At 44.3% G+C, this 25,946-nt stretch overlaps 1 long non-coding RNA gene across 1 annotated transcript in view; it reads right to left on the reverse strand.

The window, feature by feature from the left end:
* Positions 1–10,499: 10,499 nt before the first annotated feature.
* LOC110480739 (uncharacterized) overlaps positions 10,500–25,946 on the reverse strand; it is a 29,650-nt gene continuing 14,203 nt past the window's right edge. The window contains exons 2-5 of the long non-coding RNA XR_013342046.1: positions 21,415–21,545; positions 16,149–16,210; positions 15,220–15,367; positions 10,500–10,528 (exon numbers count right to left, since the gene is read on the reverse strand). This is a non-coding gene — a long non-coding RNA (uncharacterized LOC110480739). The remainder of the gene's footprint in view (positions 10,529–15,219; positions 15,368–16,148; positions 16,211–21,414; positions 21,546–25,946) is intronic.

A 25,946-nucleotide genomic window follows, 5' to 3' on the forward strand; every position in this document is an offset into this window, starting at 1 on the left:
CATGCATAGTTATGGCTGAAATCAGCTGGCCTCTAGTTTGCAGAAGCTCACCCTGAGTCACCCTGAAGTGAGTGCCACGATAAGAAAAAAACAAATAGCAAATGATAAATACATTTTAAAAGATTAATCAGTTTCTGTGACCTTGGTACTCAGCTCTGTGGAAGCTGTGTTACATGAGGCTCTCTGTTTCCAGAGAGCAAAAGTGACTCATATCAGCCTTCAGAACAGAGCACTAGCAGGGGTCTCCTATTGCCCGCATTCCCTCACTGATACCACAGGCAGCCTCCTCATGTAGGTGTGATTAGGCACTCTGCTGGATTATGTAGGTCACCATGAGCATGGGTTTTTCTTCTGTGTACTCAAAGGCCTAAATATGGAACAGAAACTAAAGGACTTAATCTCCCATTCTGTGTTGACATTCAGGTACATGAAAATATATTTCTTCAAGTTAGTTTCTATCATGTGGAAATGGGTAGAAATAAAACCCAAAAAGCACCTCTCATACAAGCATCAGAAAGGGTGAGCGCAAGACAAAATCTCAGTGCAAACACCAGAGCCTTATTGCTGTGCACAAAGGCACACATTTTATAACCAAATACATTATATCCAACAAACTTTTCGCTTTTTCCCCAAACTTTCACCATTTAAAACCGTAAACTGCAAAGGAACAGTCTGTACAACCTGAATGTATGACAAATAAATCTGATGGGACTCTTTGCTCTTTCATGATGGACCCAAAACACGCAGCTTGAATCAGAGGCACTAGAATAAGGGGAAAGCAAATGCATTTACAGTTGTGTTTTCAAGCTGTGGCTATAATGGATAAGGTAATTCATCATTGCTGGCTACACAACCAAAGGATCATAAAAATGCTTTCAGCTAAAAGCTTCATTATAAGACTGAACGATGTTTGCCTGAAATTTTGAAGGCTGCAATGCTCTGGTGGGCCAAAGAAATTGGGAATCATTGCTCTACAGAGATGTTATTGTTCTATTACATATACCACTATTTCATTTCTGCTGATGCTTACTTTCCAGTCACTGGCATTTCTAAACAAACATTTTGTTACACATATGGGATTGCAAATTTTGAGATACATACTTATCCCCAAGTGGCTGCACAACTGAAATTCAGTAACAAGTTGTTGCCTGAGAAGCAGATCAAGGGAAGCCTGGACACATGCAAGTGTACATCTCATGGGTGGATACATTCTCCTGTGTTTAATAAAATGCTGGCTTCAATAGAAGCTTCTTCCATTCTTGGGGCACTTCCCCTGGATTTCTGGTGCCTCATGAGAGTTACTCTGAAGGCTCAGACTCTCCCTTATTACAGCATGTGCACACACATACACCCAAAATTATACTGTAACCCTCATTTCCCAGGGTAATGAGGCTAAACAAGCCAAAAATTACTTCTTAAACCCTCACCCAACCCTTGTGACTGTACCATGATATCACCCTCTCCACATTACCTCATTCCTATCCACCACCCACATTCTTCATGTTTCCCCATTTCCCCTGCCATATGAAACATCTGCCCTAAGGGATGGGGTTGTGCTCACACTGCTGTGATGAAGTCAGTGATTGCCCTGCCTGCACTGTGTTTTAGGGTACATTTCAAGAAACCAAATTGTTTGGCAAGTGGCCTTCATGACAGGACAATAGTTGCCTGTGTGACAGGACAACAATCTGTCCCATTGAAGAGCAGGAAATTTGCAGCAACATTATTTGGTGGAATTAAGAAGCAGGGAATTATTTTTGAGTAGTAAAATTGTTATGGCTGTAGCTGAGAAGGCTCAGCTTGTGTGGCACTGGAGACATCTGTGTTGTCTTGAGCTATGTGAGCAGTGACTCCTCATGGACCAGACTGCCAGCACCTGAGGAAGGACCAAGGGATGCCTGGGTTTTCCCAGCAGACATAGGCCAAGACTATAAGACATGAGGGGAAAGCCTGGAGCAGGATTATACCCTCAAAAATGTGGGCATCAGACCCAGATGAACTCTAGGATGACCACAAGGCCAGCATGAGGGTCCCCAGAGCTGCAACACATGGACACCTCACCACCTCACTCAGGCTCACAGCAGCTTTCTCCAGGTGTCCCCCTGACCTGGCAGTGCTGACTCAAGTCTGTAACTACTTTTCTGGAGTTTGGTTACTTTGAAGACTGCACTTTGTTAAATGCAGATTTTTTTTCTATTTATGGCTTTGCTTTTTGCTTCATTCCCTTGCTCTTGTAATTTTCTTTCTCATTGTGGTTTCCTTGTTTCTTGCTCCTGATCCAGCTACAGTATTTGTACTAATCATTATTCCTTAAAGCTCTATTTCAGACCTGATGCAATGAAGTGCTATACCTTCCCCTCTTTTTCTCCCCTAGTAGATGTCTTTATTTTGCAGGTTGTACTGGGAACATTGCTGACCAAAGGGCACACAGGTCTGGCACTAGCAGGCTGCATGGTTGGTATAAAATGCATTCTCTAATGGTTAATGCATTTGATAGGCTTTTGGATATTCCATTAGCTAGAGCAGTAAAATGCCTAAATACTTTGACAACCTAGCCCTTAAACTCTATCCTTGGTATCTCTTTTTTCAAGGTGAGCTTTTCTAATTTCAGACAAGCTTCCAGAGGCAGCATTTCCTCACAGAATTCATCCAGCCCCAGCAACCAGGTGCAATAACCCACGTAAGCCATGTCCTCTGAGAGGACACAGAGCTGCATCCATATCCAGACAGTGTAACTATATCTACTCTGCTTTTGCCACAGCCTGGCTGAGGCTAACTTGATGGTCACATGGATGGTCACAAGTACACTTGGATCCAAGTCATGGTGTAAGAAAGAAAAATCAGTCTCAAAGCCTCAGTGTGGAAACAGTCAATTTGTCCTCAGTAGTGTGGCATGCTTCTGTCTCAGCATGTTGCTTGTGCCAGTTCACTGCACTGCTGTCAGGCCAGGATGCAGCACAGATAAATTAAACACTCTTGCTTTTGACTCTGCTCATGCCCCTTTGTAAAGAGGCTGAGGGCACAAGGCTTGTTCAGCCCAGAGAAGAGACCCTATTCAGAGCAGGAGGGTAGACTGAAGTCTCTTCCAACCTGAATTATTCAATGAACTTGTTTGGTTCTTTAAGTTTGGCAGAACCTTTAAACTAAAATCACTTTCACAAAAGAAGTCCTACCTATCCAAAAGCAGTTTGATTCAATTCCCTGAAAGTGCTCCCTAGAATGGTGCTTGTCCATGGCCAAACAGCTCAGAACTGCCAAGTTCACTAGCTGTGATCTGGACATATGGGCCTGTAAGAATTACTGTGATTCTTCATGTACAAAGAACAGGTCTCATACATCTGGAGCAACAGCTGGCATGAAGGAAACACTGTTCTCAGACAGTCCAATATAATCTACAAGGCTGTCCCTCAGCCTGATAGGGAGTAAGAGCTATCCCAGCTTCCAGATGTGTGCTTCCACCATTATGTAGATGATGACTGGTCACAGAGATTGACTCATAGAGACTGCTTGGCACATCTAACCTGGTGCAGAGGAGATGTGGCTTATCACTTAGATGAGCAAACCCCTTATTTCATCCAAATGAAGCAGTCACTAGCAAGATATCTGTACCCACTGTTATTTTGTGGGGTCCTAGCCTATTTGCTACTGCCTCAGTTGTTGGATTTGGGTCTGACCCCAAAAGCCCCTCAGAGAGAGTTTGATAATACAACAGGCAATTGCAGAAGCCTAGCAAATTAAGTCTTAGGACTGGTATCAAGGCAAGTTGAGTTGTCCATTGTATAGGCAGCTGAATGGGCTGTCCAATTCATAATATGGATTTCCGCATGTGTAACTCTACATCACAAAGCAGGATGCAGGCACACACTGCCATGAAAAAACACTGCAGGGTAGAGTTCCAGCTTGACTCCACACCTGCCAGTGTCACGTGCACTTCACAGTGCAAACTGTTACATATAATACTACTCCTTGAAAGTGAGGAAATAAGCATCACTGCCTTCCACTTCCTTCCCCATTATCTCCCTCATTTTGCAGATGCTTTCACTGAGGAGTTGCTAAGGTAATTTCTGTCAGACCACAGAGTCAAACCCAGGACTCTTCTGTGGCTGGATGAAATTTCAGCTACTTTGTCTTTCTGCATCATTGAGCTACAAAGATGTACTCAGCCCTGCTATATTCCATACAATAACCCAGTCACCCTATTCCAAACATACTACTGCTGCAGAGTGAGCAGTTATCTGCCACCAGCAGATCCTGATTCACACAATTAAGAGCACTTCCTCCATTAGCTGAAACAGTAGGGGGTTTGTGCTCATGAATATAGCAGGAAATCAACCCAGGATGTATTGAGCTCAGGCACAGGCCATTATAATCTATCAATTATATCACAACAAAACACAAGTGTTCCACATGTCACTCACTTGTCTCACCTCTCAATTGCTGCTGTCATGCAGGGGCAAGCTTAACATTTGAATGATATATCCAGAAAAAATTCCAGGAGGTATGCTAGCACCTGCCATCCTGCTGTAAAGAAGCAGGCTCTCTCTTTATCAGCCAAAGCTCATCACTTGTGGCTTGGCTGTGGGATCTACAGATCCTGGCTACCAAGTCAAAGCACCAAGTGCTGGAAGAGCCATTGGGCATTTCCAGGATTAATATGAATGCCACAGGAGATGCTGGGGTGTGTGCAGCCAGCCCCTTCTTGGGAAGGGCAAGGACACAGAGCTAATGAGCCTACTGAGGTGTGGGAAGAGTTTGTGTAGAGGCGTTTGTGTGCCTCAACACCACACAATCCATCTACAAGGTACGGGACCTTGGACACCACTGAGGTGACGCTCCACTGAGCAGCTCTAAGGCTGCCTCCTAACTTGCATAATCTGTCCGCTGCTGTGCAATAGAAACTGAGTGCATCCCAAGATGTCACCAATCCATTCAAACAATTGCCACGACAGTAGATCCTGTCTCTCAGCAATGCTACAGGACCGTCAGAGTACATCAGGATTCATCCCCATACAGGCCACCAATTGTTGGCATTGGTGCTTTGCACCAATCAACAGTGGATGGAAACTGTCATTGCCAGTTTGTTATCTTACTGTAAAACTTTCATATCTTCTCTCTGTGAGTTCCCAAGGGCAGCTTCTCTCAACTCTTACTAATTCTTTCTTTGTCTTCTGCATAGCTGGCTGACTTCTTTCTGTCCCTATCACAACCACCTAACCCTACCATCCCTAGCACAACAACCTGACCCTTGTTTCTCACAGCAGCACAGCCAACAAACCCCAACTCTCCTCCCAACCAGCTAACCCACTCTTTTATAACTCTGTAGCATCCATCCTTATTGGACACAGCTGTGCCCTATTAAGGGCAGGGCTGCTCCTACTCTTTGGTAATTAGTACAGCTGCAACTCCTCAGGGGCAAGATTGTCTTCAGCACTATCTCTATTCTCTCATAATCCATCCTTCCACAAGAGTACATCTCAAACTCAGGTCTTGTAGCTACTTTCTCCTTACCCTAACATTATACATATACAAAAACCTCATGGGCTGTGCCAGTCACTTCTATGGTCTAGAAGACAGGGGTTCTCGGGTTCTTCCAGCCACTCTGAATAATTTTGCTATTCTTATCCTCTAAGGATGGGCAACCTGCTAGCATAGAACATGATCACACACACAAAGCTATCTGTCCCAGCCTGAGGCAGAGCCTGGGATACTTGCTAGAAGGCGTTCAGGAATTTGCTGCCCAAAACGCATTTGAGCTATGTGAGTCGAGCCTGGGTCAGTGGGGACTGGGTGTGGAGCAGCAGCTCTGTGAGTCACCAGGGGTCTGTGAGACCTGAAGGAAAGGTCGACACAGCCTTTAAAAAGTACAGACTGATGAGATGTTCTGTACACAGATTCAGGATGTCTGTTCCAGTGGTGTATATATGAGAAAGCTTGGGAATTGGCCATTTAAGTTTGGACAGCTGACCTAAAACATAAACACAAATTCAGGGACTCTTATAAAATGAGAAATTATGCTTCTAAGCAAAAAAATGGGCAACGTGTCAGTAAACACAGCTCACCCTAGAGATTAGCACTTGTCATTGCTTAGCAATGCTATGAAATCATATATTCCCCTCCCAGCCCTGGGCTAGACAATGGAAACCAAGGGGTTTTAGTTTTCCTTCATACAGAGGAGCAATGTCTGCCTTTAACCAGAGCTATCATTCCCTAGGAGATGCTAAGCACCCTCAGCCCCTCTACTGGGACTGGCAAGTGCAGTTGCTGAGCACCTGAAAATACGGTTGTTGAATTAGGTGGTAAGTATAAAGAAAGCATCTGACCTTAGACAGCCATATTTGAACATGTTGGCCTTTAATTGCTGCAGCCAAGCTGACCCAGTGGGTCAGGATTATGCCAGACCTTTAAACTTGTAAGAAGAGGATAAATAGCTGTAAACAAAGCCAATCCAAAGGAAAAGGTCACTGCTTTCAACCTGTGTGAGAGAAAAATTTTGAATTGGAAATGTTAGTGATAGGAGGGAAAGTGGATAAGAAGTTGTGATTACAAACTGAATGAGTTGTCCCAGGAGAATGGAAACTGAGGGAGCTGGATGGGCAAGCTCAAATGACATGCTCCTCTGGACCAGTGATCAGTGAACTCTGTCGGAAAGCAAGGTGAAGGAGGTGACAGACCTTTCTGGCAGAACAACAGAATGGGAGAGATGAGCAAAGCAAGCCATAAGCAAAGAAGAAAGGATGAAAGCACCATCAGAGGGCTTGGAAAGAAGGACAGGTTCCAGCTAAATGGCACGGTTTTGGAGGGGCCTGACTGGCTCTGAAAGACTGAGGGAGGAGGGGGTAAATACATGGTGGAAGTGTGACATCTTCCCAAATCCCATCTGGATATCCAACACTCACAAGTTCATTGACTTTAACAGTAGCACAATCCTACCTTTAGGAAAGGAGTGTGCCCACTGGATCTGAACTTCTGACTCTTTTAAAATGTCTATATCCATGACTTCCCAGAGCAAGAGGTACAACTGTTTAACATGGCATTGGGACCAAAATGTTAAATAAAACCTGTCCACTGAACCCACATCTCCAGTATCTTTTACAAGTTTGCCCCTATCTTCCTTTAGTGAGTATGAGGTCATCTGCTCCAAACAAAATGACTGGCTTGGCACTTTTGGCTCCTGTGGGTACCTATCCCAGTCTGGTGGGAGAAATTTAATGGCTGGCTGACACAGGCAGGTCTGGATGGAGCTGTGCTTTGTAACTCTGTGCCCATGCAAATCTGTGTGTAATGCACATAACATCTGTCCAGATGCTCTGGGGCAGGATTTTTAGAGACCTTTTCCATCATCGCACTCCCCAGGAAATGCAAACCTGGGAATGACATGGCTTTGAGTTAGCATGGAGCCTGGAAATGACAAATTAACATAAACTGTGAGTGTACATACTTCTCACAGCCATTTATGGCCTTGTCTGAGCTTAAATAAAAGCCATGGTCCCTGGAAAATCTGGGCCTGTCTGTTAGTGAGGCATTCCAGAGAAAACATCACGTGAAGTGAAATAAGATCTTTGTTCTGCATGCTTTCCCTCCCCCCTTCCCTTTTTCTGAATGAGGCAGTTTTGTCCAAGGATTACAATGTTCCAATCCCTCACAGACGTTTTCCATTATCAGAGCTGCCTCTTGTCCTTCAAATCATTTTCCACAGGACTCCTGTAACTGGGGCTAGGAAATGAAGCCAAAAGCTCAGAAGAAATAACCCTATTCCAGGCTGCTGACAAGACTGAAAAATGCTTTAGGGTGCTGTTGGGACCACCCAGACTGAAGCATCCTCAGCAGGGGAGCAGCTGAAAGAGATGCTAGTGGTGGGAGGAGGCTCACTGTACTGTACAGGCATTTAAACAGCTTGATAAATTAACTTTGATGAGGTATAATCACATTGTGTGGAATTGACTATAGAGACTGGTGGTAGACAACAGTGACTGATGATTAACTCCACAGCATACACTACAAAGGGCCTTTGTATTGCCCCCCCCACCGAGACTTACTCATATTTTGTGAGCTGCTTCTGTCTGAGAGTCAAACTGCCCCTGCTATAGAGAACTACCAAACAGGGTTGGAGGAAGGGAGGGGAAACTCCAGGGTGGCATTCTGTTTGGATTCTTCTTCCCTCCACCCTTCCCACAATATCATCCTGTGCTGGAGGTCCATACAGGAGAGATGTATGGAGCTGGGCCACCTACTTACTGCAAAGAGCCAAGCAGCTTCCTTCCTGCAAACAGAAACCAGCTACTGGAATGGCATCAGGCTCTGCTCTGCAGATTCCTTTTTCCATTGAGCTCAGCTGCAGAGGAGGTCACCAAGATGGAAGGACCCATCTGAAGAACCCACGAAGCCCCTTTCTGCATCCTCACATAACTTTGCCATTCTGGCCTTTGGAGACTTCTGCTAAAGTTCCTCCAACCATCATGATCTCATCTACCTTGAGAAGGAAAATCTCCAATTCCTTATTTTATGTTTGCAAGAAAGTTAAGGTGGCACTTGATGAGAGCCATAAGAAACTAAATTAGGTTCCCTACATGACCCCTTCCCTCCAACTCAGCTCTAGACAGTGAAATAAAGCTACAGTAGATGTCAAAAAGGTAGTCATGACCACAGCTTACATTGCTGCAGGAAAATTTGCCAGGACTCCTCTGTTAGCATCCTAATGTGAAAGAATTCTGCTGCTTCACAAGCAAGGACTGCCCTAGGACAAGGGAGGTCTGAGCGGCAGTACTGTATTCCCAATGGCTGTATTCTGCTTTTTATCAGGATGTTCTGGGAAGCAAAACACATTAGGCAGGCCTGGCTTCCATGATCAGAGCTCATGACCCCTACCTTCTGGAACCAGACCTCGTTTCAACTTGATGAGTTTGACTTTTTCTCACTTGCAAGCCCCAAGATTTCAACAGATGTGTTGCATATTTCCTGGTGTCTCCTTTTTGCCATCCTAAGCCTACATGCATGTCTCACCAACACCATACAAGCTCAGAGCACCTGGTTAGATGGTGAAAGATGGAGAGAAACTGTTTCCTTGGCAGCTGTTTGCAGAGTTGAACTGACTATCAAAGAGAAGGGATTATGAGCTGAGCACCTCTGCCAGGCTGGGACTATATGTGGGTTTGAGCAGTCCTGCAGAATCACAGAAATGCTGGCCTGGAGGGGATCTTGGTGGCTGTGTGGTTCAGCCTCCTACCTGAAGCAGGGCTATGGCCAACACTCATGTGGTTGGCTGTGCCTCTGTCTCACCAAATCTTGAAGATCTCTGCAGATGGTGACTCTACCACCTCCCTGGGCACTTGTTACAATGACACATCCTTGTGTCAGGAACCTGTAAGTGTTTATCCTCTCTAAACTTACTCACACCCCTTCTCACGTCCTCAGACATGAGGTTCTTTGACATCTATAGGGGTCTCCATATATAGGAGATCAGTGGTCTGAAATGACTGCTCTGAGAAATCTCCTGCACTTGAACAGATCTTGGCCATAGATAGTCTGAGTCACTCTGGCATTACACTCTACTTGACATCAGGAATTAGTCTGAATTTAGTCTATGGCTAAAATTCGGAATTATGGTAATGATATAATTTTTATTAATACAAATATTATTATGTAATAATAATAAAAATAATAAGTATTAATACACATTAATAGTCCAAACTCACTACAAACCTAAAAATAATGTAAAATGCTGACTGAAAATGCATAACTACATTAATCCTTTTCTACAAACTCTTCCAGTTGCATTTCCTTCTTTCATAGTGAATAATAGGCATTCAGCTGCACACAGCCACCTTCTGCTCCTGTTCTCCTGCTCTGATCAGTCACAAGGTTGGTAAAATGCATTTGGTTTTTTGAGCACAGGTACAGCAACAGCAGGAAAACCTGGCCAATTTATCTGAGAATAATGGTATACTTCTTCACCTAGCTGATTATCTCTCCACTTTGGGGGTCATGCCTCATTCATTCTTTTCTTGCATACATTATACTGCAATGGTAAGGTAAACAAAATTAAAATCAACTTGGTTACATTGCTTGGTCAGAGCAAAGATCAGACATTTCCCCCAGAGCAATTCTGACTTTTTCTTGTCTGCCAAGAAATGCTGCAGCTCCCTCAGCTGAGGCTATACGAGGGCAGGGGGGGTCAAAGCTGATTTTGCTTCTGGGCAGAGACTGAGCTTCTGTAATTCTCAGAAACTCCAGACTACTTGCAGATAGCAAGACAGCAGAGGGCACACTGCAATCACTGCAAGTACAGGGGCTCAGGAGCAGCACGTGGTTCCATCACACAGTAAACACACAGAGATGTCTCTGATGTACCTGTTCAAGGAAAAAGGAGAGTGTGCCATCCAGATGAGACAGAGCCCATAAAAAGGGTAGGGAAGAGAAAGGGAAGTGGGAAGCAGTGATGCCCCAGATGAGGTGACAGCAGACAGGCTGGAAGAAGCTATGTGTGGAGTTCCTGAAGAGCAGCTGGTGTAAGGAGGTCATTAGAGTTTCACTGCAATACAAGGGAAAACATGAAATAATTCTCCATGTCCTGCAGGTTCAAAGCATTTCAACTTGGCAAGACTTTCATCTGTCCTATCTTTCAAAACAATAAAAAAACCCAACAAAAATCAACAGCGACGACACCAAACCCCCATAGTGTGATATCAGATGGATCACTGCCCAAAACAATAGTGGGGTTCAAGCCATTTCTAAGAGGGAGCCTCTGTAAATGGATTGGCTGGAGGAGAGGCTGCTGCCTGTACTCAGTCAGCACATCCCACTGAGGTTGGTAGGTATATGGGTGTCTGCTGCCCAGCCACTCCTGGTGACATTGTGACCCAGCCCTAGCTTCCCAGTCTGATTCCTTCATTCCTACCTTTTCCTGGTCCTTCCTGTACTCAGAGCTGTTTTCTCATTCCAGTCCTCTTTGCTCTCCAGTCACTGCCTCCCCTCCTCATAACTGCTCCCTGCTTGCTTTCTTTACTTGCCCCACAAAGTATCTATCTGCCTTCATCTTTGAGGCTCAGCCTCCTTCTACTTCTCACCACCATTTCCCCAAACATCCATCTCTTGATCCTAGACTCCTTCCTCCAGCTTTTGGTCCAGTCACTCACCCTTCCCAGTCTCCTTTCTCAGGCTGTCCACAGCCCCTCCAGCTCAGCTGCTTCTGGCTGTGTCTTCCCACTCTCAGTCTCATCTCCCTCTGTGCTCCAGATGCTACAGTTCCTGTACTACATGTTCCTGGTCAGTCTTCACTACTCACAATCACTGACATCTCCCTGCTTCAGGTCCAGGAGGCTTGTCCCAGTATAATCCATTTTCTTCCCACCTGGTCCTCCCTACTCTGCACTACAGGTAAATGTCTTTCCTTTCCCAGGTTGCTTGCGCAACTGGCAAAGGCATCAGAACAGCACAGAAATAATGGACTTCCTGCCTCCAAATGGAAAACAATGGGTAAACTTGTCCATCCTGAGAACAAACTCCTGCTGCTGCCCTCACCCAAACCTAGGAAGATCAAAGCAGGTACCCACACACCCATCCAGCTTGTGAGAAGTGTGGGGGCCATGGCAGTGTCTTTCAATTGATGTGATGACAAGGAGATATGGACATTGTGCCCTCCTCAGACACAGCTCCATTTTACCTCCTTATGGTTGATTATCTTTCAAACAGAAGTACTGCTCTGTAGTGGAAATGCCTAATTTTAGTGTTTGTGTGTGGAAACACACTAAAGCAAAGCCCTCTTAAGACAGCCAGATTTGTATCCTTGGGAAAAGCAATAGATGCTCTGTAGAGAAATGTTCAACCTTGGGTCATTCTCTGACAGGAGATGAGAAAGACCATGAAACTGGCGGCTGCAGTCCTGCATTCCTAATAATAGTAACTAACTTCAACTTGATCTTCCTGATGGACAGATAAGATTGCACCAAATCTTTCCAGCATTTCACAGAGTGAAGAAAACACAAGATAAAGCCATTTGTTTCCCTTTCCATGCTGCTGGCATGGCTGATCTCAGTAAAATAAAGGCAGAAGGAAATAGGCTGGAGCTGGGAAGGCTGAGTACAGCAGGAGGGGAAAAAGAACTTGTGGCTAAAATGTTTGGCCAAGGCTGGGACTTGGTAAAGGAAGGTAAAGAAAGAGAAAGAGAGGAGAGGCATGTTTAGGGGAACATATTCCATCTGAAAAAATATCTGCTATTTCTCCACCATAGCAGCCTATTGTAGCATTTTCTGCAAAAGAAAAAACATTCCAACAGGCACATTCTTTTCTTTCCTTAGAAATCTGACCACTGGTAGAGCCAACAAGACAACCTCTCTCTTACAGTGTATTACAAAACTTTGCCCTGGCTGCCAAACATTCACCGTTTATTTGAACTGAAATTTTCCATTCTTGCTTTCTGTCTCAGACATGTATTTCCTTTTAAATTCTTACAGAAATAGCATTCTTGTGTTCTGAAAGGGGCTTGGGAAAAGAATAGTTTTAACAGTGCAGATTTGTTTTTTCAACCATTCCAGAAAGGGGTAGAAATTCAAGGAGCTGAAGCAATAACTTTAGATGAGAGAGAGGATCCAATCCCTTTTTTTTTTTCCTTTTTTTTCCACCAGATCCTTGACTGTCCTTAACAGACCCCTCAGGAAACTGTTTGAATTTATCAGCACAAATATCAGTCTTTCTGGGCTACAGCTAACTGCTTCCTGTGATTAGCTGATAGAAATAACCAGCACACCTTGGCTAAAAACTGGATCCTGATTTCTTTGATTTTACAGAGGAGCTCACTCTCCTAAAACTTGGCAACCTGGTACATTCCTTAATATAAAAAAAAGAAATCAAAAAGCTCTCCTCCCACCCTTTCATGGCTTTACTCTTTCTTACAATACTTGCAGTGTTGTAGCAAGACTATGAAATGTGGTAGGGTACATATATCAGGAAAAGATAACTTTTTGTAATATGGTCTCATGAAAATCTGTTCAGATTTTGGGTTTAAATACAAAATGTCACAAATTTCCATTTCCTCTCTGTGACTGGCATAGCACAGCTTGTGGTTCTGGCCACTTGCCACAACTCCATGACAGTTTTATTGCCATGTGTAAGTTCTGGCCCTGTGTCCTGCCACTTTCCAAAGAACTTTGATCCAGCTGATCTATTGCCAGGTGTGAAGATGTGGCTGAATGTGATACAGGAAAACTCTGATTACTGATGTCTGGGTGCATGCATATATATGAAATAGTGTTGGATTACTAGAACACTGGACCACAGTATTCTTGTAGACAGAACAAGGTGGATTGGGTTAGATGAGGGGACTACAAAGTGAGTAAAAACACACTGGACAGGGGAACTCAAAGTGTAGAGGTCAACATTCCAAAGACTAATGGGAAAATGGGAAGCTACTTAGGAGTAACATTCCTCAAGGGATTAATACCATTTAACATGCTTATCAACAAGAGAAAAAGGAGGCAGAGAACATCTTGAAGAGCTCACAGATGGTACAAACTTGGAATAGTGGTGGGTGTTCTGGAGGGCAGCACTGCCATTCAGAAGGACCTAAATAAGCTGGAGAAAAGGGTTGGCAGACATCTCACCAAGTTCAACAGTGACAAGCAGAAAGTTTTGCAGTGCTTGCCAGTGCAGGCTGTCTGCTGACTGCTCAGGAAACACCTCTGCAGAAAGGCTTTAGGGTCCCAAAAGACTACTGATTGAAATCAAAAGTGCACTCAGCAGCTACGTAGGACAAGGGCATGCTGGACTGCAGAAACAAGAGAGCAAGTCAAGGAAAGGGATAATTTCCCTCTGTTCAACACTCATGAGGCTGCATCTGGAGCCTTCTTTCCTGTTCTTTTCTTCCCAGGGTATGAATGACATTCATATACTAAGTGGGGTACACCAAGAAAATAAGGAATATGAAGCACTTAATGTGTAAGGAAAGACCGAGGAACCTGCGTTTGCTCATACTGGAGTAAAGATAGTTGTTGGGGACTTACTTGATGTCTTTGACTAACAGGAGGGTTATGGGAGTCAGACTCTTCACAGGGGTCCAAGCTGAAAGGATGAGAAGCAATGGGCACAGTTGCAGTAAAGGAAATTCCACAGTTTATAATCTCAAGTGCATGTTCCCAGACTCATTCCTCTTATATGACATCCATTCTGGGATGACATCCTAGACTCTTTCATCTTGGTGACATCCACCCTGAGGCCCTCTTTTCTACCAAATCTGTCCCTCAAAACCAGTACCTGAGAAGTCTGAGCCCTTCCAGTTAAGTAACCCCACTCTCTGGCAGCTCAGACTGCTGATACCTTTTGGCTCAACCCTCCAAAGACAGCACAGCAGGACTGAAAGCAGCACAAGTTTCAGGGAAGATCTCACTGAACTATTTACATTCTTCAATGTCCTAAAATGTTAAAATTACAGACCCTTGAAAACATCTCAGATCCCATGAGATGCTGGTATTTTTGGTGAGCCTGGAACTTTTGGGTAAGCTTGGACTGACTTGTCTACTTTTGCAAATGCATATTGGATGTGATGTTGGTTAGTCCACCTTCAGAATTAACTCTCTTTTCTTCTCCCTGCATGCTCTGGTTGGAGAAGGCAATTGCACAATCCTGCTGTCCATCTTCCTGCCACTGTTGCATTTTTGTTCTGATGGGCCAAAAATTAGGTGAAAGCTGGGACCAATGCAAAATATGGTGTGGTGTTCAAAGGGAAGATAAAAACATTACCTCTGCTTGAGCTAATCCTGCTTCAGTGCTTATTTGTCCCTTCATAGAAGTATGGGAAATTCAGGGGCTTCATCCTGGGCTTTCAGAGAAACAGGAGTTGGCCAAGTTTTTCTTTTGTCTTTTAGGCTTTGGTTCTAGCTGGGTCACATTTTCTATTATTTCACCTGAAACTGCAAGTTTCTTCTTTAAATTAATGAATGTTAAAATTTATAGAATCACTCAGGTTGGAAAATATACTTAAGATCATGGAGACCAGCTGTAAACCTCTCACTGCTAAGTCCCACTAAACCATGTCCCTAAACTGCAGTAGTCACTAGTCTGTCTAGTGTCTGACACTTAATACCATATAAAATGCCTGAAATCTTGCACACATCTGCACCAAAACAAGAGGAAATGGGATCCCAGAATCTCTTGCTGAATGTCTTTTAAAACTCACCTCCCTATTTTACATCCCATCTACAAAGTGGAAAATCTCAGAGCATGACATACCTTGTTGCCATTTGATTCAAATAAGGGGCAGCTGGAGGAGGCGGTGGACAGAAGAGGAAGAGCTTGGCACTGCATTTGAATTCTATTGTGTCTTTCAGTGAGCACAGCCCTTTCGGTGTGAATGGTCTTCCGGCTGGTGACAATGTTTCTAAGGCCAGAGATGATAAAAATTAATGGTACAATGTTGGAAAGGATGGATAAATATAATTATTCATAAATAATACAGCTAGGATGAGAACAGTCCTCCCTGCTGGCTGGACAATGCCCCTGCCTACGGATGGGTCCAGGGGTCAAGTGGACTGTTCCATCTCACACCCCAAAATGTATGGTTCACCCGCACCTGTACCCTCCCCTAAAACATCAAGTGCCTGTAACCCCATTGGCCCGAGCCTTGTTCCAGCCCACCTTGAAGCCCCCTGAAAAGGGGGCTCTGAGGGGCCGGCGGCCTCTTGGAACTTTCCCTCCTCTTGGAACTTCCCCTCCTCTTAGAACTCCCCCTCTCCTAGAGCATCCTTTTGTCTCTCCCCTCCCCCATCCTCTCAAGCCTGGCCGCGTGCTGTGTCTGGCAGCTCGAGGCAGGACCTTTCTGCATCCCCAATAAACCTTATATCCCAAGAGCAACCTTCAGAGATCTCTCGTCTCCATTCACCTAAACCGTCCTGGAGCAGCAGCGCTCGCTACAGTACAAATCTGTCTGTCTCCAACGATAGCTGGCTCCCAGCTCCTCACAGTGTGCCCCTACCCTCCCAAAACAGTAATCACACAGACAGCACGCAACATCCCAAGGACTTCTCCTGGACTCTCTCACCCTGCTGTCTTTACCTGATGAACTGCAGGCATCATTGTATGCTGAGTGAATGCTGCTTTTGTGGGATTCAGCACACTGCCATAGAATTTGTTAGGTAATGGTGTAGCTACACAACACCTACCTTTTGACAATAATTCACAATGAGTGTGGTATCTCTTCTAGAGAATACATCATTGTCAGTTTCTGCCAATAAAACAAACTCTGATTAATTTCTTGCAATAGTCTTTCTGGTCTGAGCACTAATGTCCATATTTCCTCCTACCTGTGGTTTCACATCATGTCAAAAACTTACACTTCTTTTCTATTTTTTTTTTTTTTGTCAAGCATTATAGCAACAATCCCCTTTAGCTATTCTTTTTTCAGATCCATTTCTCTAGGAATCACTTTCTCCTTATGTTTCATCCTTAATCTTTTCTCTGCAGACAATGTTTTGCTCATCCCAAAAGTCTGCAATAGCCAAGGGAGCTTGTTATTCTTGTGCAGGTCACTCTGCTCTCTTTGCTTCCTTTTAAAACAGAGCACATACCAATTCTGCTTTTCTTGCTATTTCTGATAACTTTAATGTAGGCACAGTTAAGTGCTGGACTATCGGTATGGATTTTTTCCTCAAACTCTTCTTTTTTTCCTTATCTGTATGAAATTTCAAGGAGGATATATCAGAAGAACTTGGTTTTCCTTGTTTATATTTTCCCTTTCAATTTGAATCTTTCTAGTTTTAGAGTTACATGTGAATTACTTGGTTGTACAGGAGCATGACGCTTGTGAAGAACATATCCTAAGAGACTGCAAATTTCTTGCAATGCTAGCCTGTGGTCCAGCATTATGCCAGAGAAAACTCTGACATCCAGACAATGGCAAACAAGGACTTTTCCAGGAATCTCATTTTGCAGCATTAGCTTCAGGTAATCTATAAACTACCAGAGGTTCTTCCTACTACTTTGACTGTCTGATGTGGTATTTTCCTTGCTTTTGCTGATTTAGCCTGATTTCAAAGAAACTGCTTTGGAGGTCTTGTTCAAGGTTTTCTTGCCATGATCCCTTCTTAGTTCTTCTAATTTATATCTTCCCCCAGTTCATGAGCCATGCATTTATGCTGCTCATGGTATAAATCTTGATAGGTATGTCAATATTCCTTGCAGTTGCTGACTTTGAGAGGGAAATTGCTGTTCATTAGCTTCTTTCTTTACTTTGAATCAAATCTGATGTCTCCCCTTTCTGCAGCATGGACAAAATAATTCAGTTCCTTTGCATGGATTTGCATTTTGCTGTGATTCAATTTCAGGCTGCAGTCTCTGCTTCTTGTAGGTAATGCTGTTAATTTTGGGGTGTTTTGTCATGTTTTCTCTGGGTCTGTCATTCATAAGAATGTTATCCAAAGTGACTCCTGCACTTCATCAGCTTCATATTATTTTAGGAATATTTTGGGAAATATCTCCAGCATAGGCAGCATTTTAAGAGGATTAAAATTGAAATGCTGTCTTAAAGTCATTAATATTCTGCTGCCTTTGTCCAGCCTGAACTGCCTGTACCTAGATGGAACACTAAGTACATGTAGTATATTTTGTGTAGAAAGCAGATAGGTGATCTCATCTTGGGTGTGTAAAGTGTGATGTTTTACTGCTTTCTTTCTGTCTCAATAGCCTTTGCAACTACAGATTATAATGATATTTCTCTCTTTCCCTGTGATTATTGTGAAATACCATTCCAGTGCTTTCTTTCTCCATTGGCTCAATTGTTTTTAGCTGAAGCACAGGCTCTGCTCCCCAGTCCTTTCTGAGTCTTGCTGCTGGTGGATGCCATGGTGTGTGTTCATTTTAGGCAGTAGCTACTTGTTTGCAGGGAGGGGTTGTGTTTGAATCCCAAGGGAGCCTGGTATGTCATCCTCAATGATTCCTGCTGATTCAATTCTCCTGCAGCAGAGGAGAAATTATCCATCATTCTCTGCTGCAGCACAGCTCCACTGCTGGACAAGTGCCCCATTCCAGCCTGGCAGGCACAATGAAACCACGGCAGGGAGCAGCAACGCCCAAGTGAAGAGGCAAGCCTGAGTTTCAGATGGGAAATTGAGAGCCCGTGGCAGGGTCAGGGCTCCCATCAGCAGGGTACCAGCCTGGCAGGAACACAGCCATAGTGCAGCTCAGGCAGCAGCCAAGCATGAGAGAGATGTGACTTCTAGCAGCATCCAGGATAAGGAAGGGGGGGTCTCCCATGAAAATATCTCAGTAGAGCTTAGCAGGGAATCCTCCACAAAAGCTTCTCCCAGATCCTCTTTTCTCACCACCTCTGACCAGCCAGCTGGTCTGAAGCTGCCAACCAAAATCCTAGGAGAGAGACAGTGCCCTCAGGGTCTTGACAAACTCTCCATTCTATGTCTTCAAAATCCAGGAAAACACTTGGTTTTCTCTTCTGTTAGGCAGATTTTGAATTTTTTTATCAAATTTTTTGTCCCAGGACCAGTTTTCCTGGCATTTTTATATCACAGCACTGGAGATACTTGACACCTTGATGTATGGTGTGTCTTCAACACTGCATTTCCCTGCTGTGCCAAATGCAGGTCTCTGCATCCTATCAGCCCTCATAACGGTGTTCATGGGACAGCTCAGGTTGTGCTTCTCCTTTACTCTATCCTAGGGTGGTAACTGGCCTGTAAAGTCATGAGAAGATCCAGTGTCACCAGTGTGTCTCCTAGGCCCTAGATATCATGGAAGTTCATACAGTCATGGAATATGCTAAGTTGGAAGGGACCCATCAGGATCATCAAGTGCAACTCCTGGCCCTGCACTGGAAGAGTGCAATGTCACTGCTCCTAAAGTGCTGTCCTTGGAGGTCCTCTGCAGTCACACCTGTGGGTGTGGCCAGGTACCTTTCCATCTGCTCAAATGACAAGCTCTCACCTGGACTGTGGAGAGCCAGGTCTGCTTTTTGCTTTGCACAGTGCAATGCATCACACCAATGTCCTGCTGATCTGCCTCTGCTGTTGGCTCCTCTTTAACTGCTGGGTATGGCTCATGACCTCTGCTACCTCCCTCCCCTCTCAGCACTGCCTGTGGCACTCTGTTGTCCTTCTCTTCATCTAATGAGGTAACACCACCGCAACTTCTTCTCAATGATGCCTGTGCTCTCTGAGCTCCCTCTGTTCAGTTGCTAAATGGATCTTCATTGCTAATTTTCCTTGTGCCCCTCTCTGTTTTGACCCTGTTAAAACCTTCTCCTTCAATACACCATTCCTCTCTGTCAAAGCAGAATTTTCCTTAAAGCCTCAATTCTCCACCCACTACTGGGCTCTTCCTGCATAGGTTTGGGTATTTTCCTTGATAATTTGTGTTATGCAGCTCATTTGCTGAGCTTTGTTTCTTTGTTCATTGGCCCTGAGTTTCTCACCAGTCACCACAAAGCCTCCAGCTCCAGCCCACGTCATTTGCTGTGTTTCCAGAAGCCCCCCATGCCCCTGCTCTGTTCCCATCTGCTCCTTCCCTCATGTCCTGTTCTCCTCTTCTGCAATGCTTGCATTTCTGCTCACATCAAGGAGAGAACTAACATCATAGCAGCTACTGATCAGAGGACATTAAAGTGTGTGTTACCAGCAATTGAAACCATCCTGCTCCTGCACCTCCACATCAATGCATGGCTGGGCAGTCACTCAGATCAGCACACTCATCCAACATACATTTTCCTGGGGTAATTTCCAGCCAAAGAACTCAGCTCATCTGATTCAGATCACAGAATCTCATGCCAGGTCCGAGTTGATAAGAGGTAACTAGAAGCCCCCAGGGGAGCAGAAAAAACAATGTGAGACAGCCCCTCTTGTCACTACTGCAGCATTAGGGTAGCTAAACAGGACCATGAATCATGCCCTGGGACAAATCAATGACAAGGAGATGCTATTTAGCTTTTTTGAGCAGCCTGATGACTACCACAGGTCTTTTGCCATGCAGGAAGATGTTTAGACTTTTTTCTAAGTAACACTATCAGGGGACCAGAAAAAGCCATATAGAGGTAATTTTGCTCAAAAGCACAATCAGAAGAAAAAATGTGCCCACTGGCTCTGCAGGCATGAAGTCCAGTATCAGCAACAGTAACACAGACCCTGAATCACAGTAAGAGTAATAAATAACAGCAGCAACGAGGACTGCTTTTTTTTTTTTTTTTTTTTTTTTTTGCTAATATGGGGAAACTCTGATGGGACACTGCATGGGTGGGGGTATAAAATGGGTGTAAAATCAGAACAAAATGAAGAATATGGCTCTTAGTCTATGCAGGACAGGCTGTTCAAGAACTCCTTAAAATCAGAGGAAAGTCACTGTATTGCTTGGCACCCGCCCAAAGTGATTTCATTTTCTGTTCAGGATTAAGATGCATTAATAGCCTGAGGGCAGCAGTTTCCTTGCCAAAAAAATGCCTTTCCTCTCCCCCTCCTCCCATTTTGTTTTAAATATGAAGGCTTGCAGGTCAGCAGTGAACACTCAGCGAGTATTACTTGAATTACCAAATGAAAGTGCAGCAATATCATTTTCTTTCAAGCAAACACTGACTTAATTAAAATGTGCACTCTGAACTTGGAAAGTTTCACATTATTCATGAGAAAGGTATGGGTTTGTCTATTACAAAGGCAAGCTAAAAATAATCAGAGATACAGAACCAGAAGGGTAGCTGTTAAGAGTAAGGCACTAGAACTTTTTCTGGCAAAGCTCTTTCTCCAAGAGTGTCATTTACCCTCAGACCATTCTCTAGTCCCAAACAATATAGCAAAGCTGGAAAAAGCCTTCATGTGAATGTGATTACGTTGGCCACAAAATCCTTTTGGCCAGAAAACTGTGCTCTCTTTGGGGAAACAGCATAATCTGTATGGGCCAAAGCACTTCTGCTGACCAAATTGTGCCCTAGGAGGGGAATAAGGCTGGAAATGTAGGTGAGGGCAGCATTCAAAGGCTGCAGTGAGAAAAGTTTCCAACTCTCAGAGGCCCAGTCCAGTAAATGAGGGCTACTATGCTTCTGCCACAACCTTGTAGACTTGTGTTCTTCCACTGAGTGTCTTTTTCCATAGCAGGGCTAGGATAGCAGGAGGCACATCTGCCATCGCCTACAGCTCTGTACCCCTGTGGGTATCTGTGCAGGTCTCCCTTTGGTTTCAACAGGGAACCAAGGACCTAGACAGCCAGAATATGCAGTGGGACTGGACAGATGTGAAGCCAAAAAAACCTGGAGTGCTCAGCACCACCATTGCTGAGGCAGAGGAAAACTGGCAGCAATTTTCACATTAAGAGAACCAAAGTATTTTCACCTTAAGGTTTTGTTCAAAAGACACTGAAAAGGGAGGAGGAGAATTAGAGCTTATCTTGCATATCACATTAATAAAAGTCTGTACACAGAGTAAAGAGATGACTTACCCTTTCTCCTCCTTCCAACCTCATTTCTATTGCTTTGCTCTTAGACTGGAGATCAATTGATGGGTGAAGTGACATTCCAATATAAAATTTGCCTTCTCTCCACTGCACCTGTCTTTCTCTGGCAGGTTGATCTGAAACCACAAAGTCACATTAGTCATCTGAAAAATCTTAAGCAAGGTGTTTTCTGTCTTACCTGTGTAAATTTGGGCCAATCTCATCTGCTTCAACGCACCCATTGGATAGCTGATGGAAGCCAAACATATGAAAAGTACATGGGCAGTAAAGGTCAGCCAGTTTGCAGTACATCCAAGCCAGTTCAAGAGCAAAGGCTTTTTTCTGAGATGAAATGATCTGCAATCCTCCATGCAGGTAAAGCAGGATAGAAATCTCCTGGCAGTAGATGAAATCTGGTCTGCTTGCTTAAATTATGCCTTTATTCCTAGTTTGGAAGAACTGGAGGAATTCTTATAAAAGATGCTTAGAGAATCTGGTAGGTGGGGGCAGGATGCCCAGCAGCACAGTGCATCCATCCCAGAAGCCCTGCCAAAAGACACTGGAGCTGTAGCAGTCCTGGGGGGACAGGGGAACTATTGCTGCACAAATACTGCACTGCAGAGGCTGGCTGGGACTGTATCTCTGACCTAGGACTGAGTATAAGAGTGTGGCCAGTATTTGACATCAGTCTATACCAGGAGACAGGCAGGGATTCCGTCCTCATCTTTCAGAGCAGGAGCTCCAGGAATAGCTTCTGCAATATGGGCTGGTACCACACAGGCACTGTGCAGCCTTGTTACACCATCCTGGTCTGCTGGGAAGCATCCATTCATCCCCAGAGAGATGTTCTCTTTCATCTGCCCACCCCTCCATAAAATAAATGGGAGTGTGAGGAATTTGGTACATCTATTCTGTGTTGACTTGAATAAAGAGGAGCATTTGTCTCTCCTCTGAAAGTACCATCTAGCAGATGCCACCCTCAAAGATACTGTGAGACTTTAGGAGGTGTTTTGGAAGAAGTATGGCTATTAAGCAGAATAAAGTATTTTCATCGTAAGAAAGATTTCAACAAACAGGAAGATAACCAACCTCCAACTACAAAATAAAAACAAGGTAAAATATGACTAAGAAAAGAGACAAATTTTATTTCTAAAGGTATTCAGAAGGAGAGAAATTCAGATTGTGCATCGAAATCCCTGCAGGCTCATCCCAGGAGCAGATTAGTATAGGTACCCTTGTAGAATGAATACAGAATAGCTTTTCAAGTGCTAGCTAAAATAACATCCAGATAATAGATCTCTTGGGGCACCCAGGTTTCAACATAATGCTTATCTTGATTGAGGAGGAATCTGAAGGTATGAATGGGCAGAGTGCCATGCTTCTATGGGGGACTCCACATCTGATCCTGACAGCCTGGAACAGCTGGAGGCTAGGAAGATAACATTGTGGTTGTAGCTACAACCTTGAAACTCAAAAAACTGAGTGGCACGAGTGAAGATTAGGCCAGTGGGCTACACCATGGGCAGGATGTGAGAGAAGAAGCCAGTAAGAAACCAACTCTGAGTTTTTCAAACCTCTCATTTCATAGAAGACAGATACAGAAAGCTCTGGTTATGTGTCACCAGTATCTCGAAAATGTGATTGAGAACCAGGATCCTGTAGGGCTGGATGCTGCTCAGAGGACAAAACCCCTGCTATGAGTTTCTGCTGAGAGCTGAGAGAATCCACTCTATGTTAAGGAAGCCTATGGCCAATGTGTCCCTGTGTTGTGGATAGGGAGCAATTCCACCTCATTTATTGGAAGCTTTGTACCATTCTTTGAGGTGTGACTCTCCCTTCAGCAGCTGTCCCAGGGACTTTTGAGGGCTAATTTTGTGAGGCAGTATCAGGCTGCCATAGCTGGATTCACTACTGAAAGCTCTGTGAAGAGCAGATGGGGCCAGAGCAAACATTAACTCCGCTCAAACAACAGTGAGTCCAAAAAGACAGGGGCAGGAGAAAGAGAGAACCTTCTCACAGCAGCTGTTCACCCCCATCTCTCCTCCTGCCTGCCTTCCTACCACAGTCAGAGATATCCAGCTTTGACTCTAGGGCTGGCAGGCCACTAACTATGGCACTTGACTGCTCCTTGTCACCAGCCTCTTCTCCAGGCTCTGCTACTTGTCAAGGTTGTAAGACAGCTGGGATCTTCATTGGTTTTCCTTGCTTGATTTTTCTAGTTGGGTGAAGCAGAGATGGTTTACATAATCTGATCTCCATTTTCTCTTTTTTCCCATTTTTCTTACTGAAAAGCTCATCGTGCCCTCAGGGTGAATGCTAATCCTATATTCTGCTGCAGATTCTGTTTGTGTTGAAATGTCACCTGTGTAAACTTATTTTGCTGAGACCACCATGCAGAGTTTGGTTCATGGAGACTTGCATCTATACTGTGGAGGCCAAAGGGTTATCAAAATAGAAGTATCTTCCAAAAACCACCACAAAAAATGCCAGCCAGTGGCACTACAGAATAAAAGGAGACTTGCTGGAAGCTGCTGCATGGTAAGCAGATGAGTCTCCTGCCCTGACCCCAGCATTGCTTCTGTGATGGTGAACAAAAGCTACCACTGTCCCTCCATGCATGGGAAGGTTGTGTCTCTCTCAGCTGCAGAACTGCCTGTTGTCCTCACCAATGCTTTAGCCAAGTGATGGCTCCCTCAAGGTCAGGTTGTGTCTCTATTATTAAATAAAACAGAATGAAAGATTCAAGGGCTGTGGGACATGGGCATCAAGTCATGTCGAGCCACCTAAATTCTCCACCAGCACAGGGTAGCTGTGTTCAAACCCCTCTTGCCTGTTGGTACATCTGTAGACCTAGAGATGCTGCCAAACACCAGGAAAGGTGCTACCTATATTCATGCAGTAAGTTTTTCAGAGCCTTAAAAGTGCATCCTGGGCTTGATCCCAGACCTATCCAGGGAGCTCTGAGGTGAACAGAAACTGACACCAGACTCAGGGTTAATCAGTTCATAAGAAAATAATTTGGAACTGCTCTTCCTCAAGTTCTCATTTAAATGGTATGCAGCCATTTTCCAGGCCAGAGCTGACTGGCACAAAAAGGGTGGCCAGGGAATATAACCATTAAGTCATATGGAAATTGAGCTTTGCCAGTATAGACAAAGCCTCTGCTAACACAGCTGGCCAGACCTGGTGCACTTCTGCAGAGGCTCTGACTGACTGGTAGCCCAGTTCAATCAGCCAAGGGCAAACCATGCCCCTGGAAACAAGCCATAACAATAAAGAGAAAACATGTTTAAAAGAGAACTAACTCAGTTTAAAACTTTTAATGTAGGGCTGTGTGTGTGTCAACCAGGATCACTCAGCACAGGGAAGGCATAACAAATATCCCTGGCTGAGGTGCCGTGAGATCTCCTGGAAGCCCGAAGCTCATTTCATTCATGCTTCTGTGTGCAGCAGCAAAACCATATGCCAAGCACTATCTGCAAATTGAAGTGTCTAAGCTCCCTCCTGGGCAAGGGAAATGTCCTAGCTTTGTGAACAAAGGCATTGTTTAAGACTGGAAGTGGAATTGAACATCTGAAATAAGGAACAACTCAAAAAATATGTCTTTCTCCTTCAAATTTTATCTTTTGCCTCACAGTCAGTGCAGGCTTGGGAAACAAAATAAATGCTTCTGCCACACTCAGGCAGTACTCATACTTCTCTTTTGAGGGACGTGAAGAGCTGCTCATGCAGAGGCACAGGAGAGATGGAGCTTTAGCAGACTCCTTCACCAGCCTCTGCTGATGCATTTCATCCCCCAGCTCTGCTGAGCCCACTCCTCCAGTACAGAGGCAGAGGAAAGGTGGGAGCACACTGCTACTGTTGAGACTCACACCAGTGCAGTAGTCACAACTTTGATCTTCCCTCCAGCCAAGCAGTCTGGGAGATGGAGGCACTTGCAGGTGGGGCTCTCAAGGCACTGCACACCTCTCCTCACCATCCTGTTACACTGCAGAAGACTAGTCCTTGAAGAAGAGCTACTTCATCCTTAGAATCAGAGTAACATAGAATGATTCAGGTTGCAAGGGACCTTAAACACCATCTAGCTTCAATTCCTCTGCTATGGGAGGGGCACTTTCCACTGGACAAGGGTTTCTGAAGGACCATGAAGGGAATTTGCAAAGGAAAAAGAACTGAGGCTGATGTTCCCAGTGCAATATTTTCCTTTTCACAGCTAAAGCATGTGAAAACAGCTAGAATGTTGTGTGAAGTTTCTTTCAAAAGTTGGGGGTGTTTTTTGAGAATGAACACATGACATTGCAACATCCGCTAAATAACAAAGATTTAAAGCTGCCTGAGATGAGCACTTCTGCATTTTGTTTTCATCTAATGAGGACATAATAAAATATAAGAGTTTATAGGAGCCTATAGTCTACCAGACACTATAGGAAATACAGGAATATTTCCTGAAGGGTAGATATTGTTTACTAAACCACCTTCTGATATACAATAGACTTCCCATAAGTGACTAGTCTGGCACCAAAATGAGTGTTTTAGTG

The sequence above is a fragment of the Lonchura striata genome, chromosome 2 (assembly GCF_046129695.1).
Source record: "Lonchura striata isolate bLonStr1 chromosome 2, bLonStr1.mat, whole genome shotgun sequence".
NCBI classification, from domain to species: Eukaryota; Metazoa; Chordata; class Aves; order Passeriformes; family Estrildidae; genus Lonchura; species Lonchura striata.